Source organism: Orycteropus afer, unplaced genomic scaffold (assembly GCF_000298275.1).
Source record: "Orycteropus afer afer isolate SDZICR_OR568_19922 unplaced genomic scaffold, OryAfe1.0 scaffold00364, whole genome shotgun sequence".
In the NCBI taxonomy this organism is placed as follows: domain Eukaryota; kingdom Metazoa; phylum Chordata; class Mammalia; order Tubulidentata; family Orycteropodidae; genus Orycteropus; species Orycteropus afer.
Genome location: NW_006921951.1, coordinates 1,140,487 through 1,144,386, shown reverse-complemented (window position 1 = coordinate 1,144,386; position 3,900 = coordinate 1,140,487).

Genomic DNA, 3,900 nt, shown 5'->3' with positions numbered 1-3,900 from the left:
AGAGCAGGACTGGCAATAGTAATTTCTGGTCAAATTGACTTTAAGACAAAAACCACCATATGAGACAAGGAAGGACATTATATAATGATTAAAGGATCAATTGAACAAGAAGATATAACCATAATAAATACGTATGGACCCAAAGAAAGAGACCCAAAATACATAAGTCAACTTTTAAAAGAATTTAAAAAGCAAATAGATGACTCCACAGTCACAGTTGGAGACTTTAATACATCACTATCAATGAAAGATAGAACAACTGGAAAGAAACTCAACAAAGATACAGAAAAGCTAAACAACACAATCCACCAACTTGACCTATTGACATCTATGGAACAGTTCACTAACAGCACAATATACCTTCTTTTCCAGTGTACATGGAATATTTTCCATATGTTAGGCCATAAAGCTAGCCTTAATAAATTTAAAAACATTGAAATACTGCAAAGCATCTTCTCAGATCATAATGCTTGTTGTTGTTATGTGCCGTTGAGTCAGACTTGACTCATAGCGACCCCTCTTTGGGTTTCTGAGGCAGTATCACTACAGAAGTAGATTGCCCCATCTTCCTTCCGAGGAGTTGCTGGTGGGTTTGAACCGCCAGCCCTCTGGTTAGCATAATGCTATTAAATTAGAAATCAAAAAAGGAAGATCAATGGAAAAAGAGTAAACACATGGACACTGAACAACACACTCCTTAAGAAAGACTGGGTAGGAGAATAAAAAAATGAAATTAAAAAATTCCTTGAATCAAACAAGAATGAAAACACACATACTAAGATCTTAGGGACACAACAAAAGCAATGATCAGAGCCGAATTTATAGAAATAAATGCACACATCAAAAAAGAGGAAAGAGCCAAAATCAACACTTTAAATCAACATCTCCAACAATTAGAAAAGAGTAACAAGAAAAGCCTACAGTCACCAAAAGAAAGGAAATAATAAAGATTTCATTAGATATCAATGAAACAGAAAATAGAAAATAGAAAAAATCAACAAGACCAGATGTTGGTTTTTTGAAAAAATTAATAAAATTGGCAAACCACTGGCAAATTTAACAAAGGAAAAGAGGGAGAGTATACAGATAACATGAACAAGAAATGAAATGGGTGACATCACAACAGAACCAACTGAAATAAGAAGGATAATATAATGATATTATGAAGAACTGTATTCCACCAAGTTTGAAAACCTGGAAAAAATGTACAGATTTCTTGAAACACATGATTTACCTAAACTAACACAGACTTATACGGAAATGTTGAACAGGCCCATCGCAAAAGAAGAAATTGAACAGGTCATAAAAAATTACCAACAAAAAAAGTCCTGGCCCAGACAGGTTCACTGGAGAATTCCACCAAACATTCAAAGATCTGATACCAATCCTACTCAAACTATTCCAAAATATAGAAAAGGATGGAATCCTCCATAACTCATTTTATGAAGCAAGCATAACCTTGATACCAAAGCCAGGCAAAGATATGACTCAAAAGGAAAACTGCAGACCAATATCCCTCATGAATATAGATGCAGAAATCTTCAACAAAGTCCTAGCCAATAGACTTCAATCAACAAATGATTTTTTTTTAAATCATTCATCATGACTAAGTGGGGTTCATATCAGGTATGCAAGGATGCTTCAACATTAGAAAAAAATCAACATTATCCACTACATAAACTAGACAAAGAAAAGGAACCACATGATCCAATCAATTGATGCAGAAAAGGCATTTGATAATGTCCAATACCCATTCCTGATCAAAACTCTCAGCAAAATGAGAATAGAAGGGACATTCCTTAACATAATAAAGGGAATCTGGTAGCACAGTCCTAAAGCACTTGACTGCCAACCAGAAGGCTGGCGATTCAAAGCAATCTACTTCTGTAGTGATAACCACTCAGAAGCCCAAGGAGGGGTCGCTATGAGTTGGGTCCAATTTGATGGTACATAACAACAACAACAACAAGCAAGGTGAAGTGCTTATTCATCTCTTCAGCCCATTTTTTAATTGGATTATTTGTCTTTTTGTTATTGAAGAGTAAATCCATTAACTGGGGAATAGAATGTTTGTTTAATAAGTGGTGCTGGCAAAACCAGATATCCATTGGCAGAAAAATGAAACAACATCTGTACCTCACACCATATACAAAAACAAACTCCAGATTAATCAAAGATTTAAATATGATACTTCAAAATATAAAGTCCTTCAAGAAAAAACTAGGGGCAAATTTAGGGGCCCTAATATATGGCATAAATAGTCTATTAAGCATAACTCAAAATACACAAACAGCAGAAGAGAAACTAGAAGAATGGAACCTTCTAACATTACATTTTTGTGTGCTTCCAAAGACTTCTCCAAAAGAGTCAAATATAACTTACAAATTGGGAAAAAATATTCGGCAACGACATATCGGACAAGAGACTTATCTCTAGAATTTATAGAAAACTCCAACACCTCAATAACAAAAAGACAAATAATCCAATTAAAAAATGGGCTGAAGAGATGAATAAGCACTTCACCAAGGAGGATATTCAAGCAGGCAACAAACATGAAGAAATGCTCACAATCATTAGCCATTAGAGAGATGCAAATCAAAACAACAGTGAGATACTATCTGGCCCCAGCCCTAGTAGTAAAGTTCAACAGGACAGAAAATAATAAATGCTGGTGAGGATGTGGAGAGTTTGGGACTCCCATACACTGCTAGTGGGACTGTAAAATGGTACAGCCACTGTTGAAAGCACTATGGCAATTCCTTCAAAAGTTGGAATTAGAAATACTATTTGACCCAGCCACTTCTTTACTAGGTATATACCCTCAAGAAATGAGAGCCATGACAAGAATGGACCTATGCATACCCATGTTCATCACAGCACTATTTACAATAGCAAAAAGATGGAAACAAGCTAGGTGCCCATCAACTGAAGAATGGATAACCAAACTATGGTACAATAATAAAAATCAAAATACTAGAAGTTGCTTCTTTGAAATGATTAATAAAATCTACAAAACAATGGCAAAATTAACCAAGGAAAAGAAGGTGAAGATGCAAATAACATGAATAAAAAATGAAATGGGTGACATCAAAACAGGATCAAAAGAAATAAAATGAATAACGTAAGGATACTATGAAGAACTGTACTCCAACAAATTTGTAAATCTAGAGCAAATGGAGAGATTTCAAGAAACACACTACTTCCCTAAATTAAGACAGACTGAGGTAGAAAATTTGAAAAGACCCATAATAAAGGAAGAAATTGAACAGGTCATAAAAAATTACCAAAAAGAAAAAAAAAAGTCCTGGCCCAGATGGTTTCATTGGCAAATACCACCAATCATTCAGAGCAGAGATCACACCAATCCTACTCACACTATTTCAGATCATAGAAAAGGATAGAATCCTCCTAAATTCATTTTAGGAAGCAAGCATAACCCTGACAGCAAAACCCGGCAAAGATACCACTAGAAAGGAAAACTACAGAGCAATATCCCTCATGCAGACAGATGCAAAAATCATCAACAAAATCCTAGCCAATAGACTACAGCAACATATGAATAAATAAATAAAAATTCATCATGACCAAGTGGGATTCATACCAGGTATGGAAGAAATGTTCAATATTAGGGAAACAGTGAACATAATCCATCACATGAGTAAAATAAAGGAAAAGAGTCACATGGTCATATCAATATATGTAGAAAAGGCACTTGATAAAATCCAACATTTCCTGATGAAAATTCTCAGAAAAACAGGAATAGAAGGGAAATTCCTCAATAAAATAAAGGGCATATTTGCAAAACCAACAGCCAACATTATTCTCAATGGAAAGAGACTGAAACCATTTCCCTAGCGAACATGAACCAGACAAGGATGCCGTCTATCACCACTTCCATCT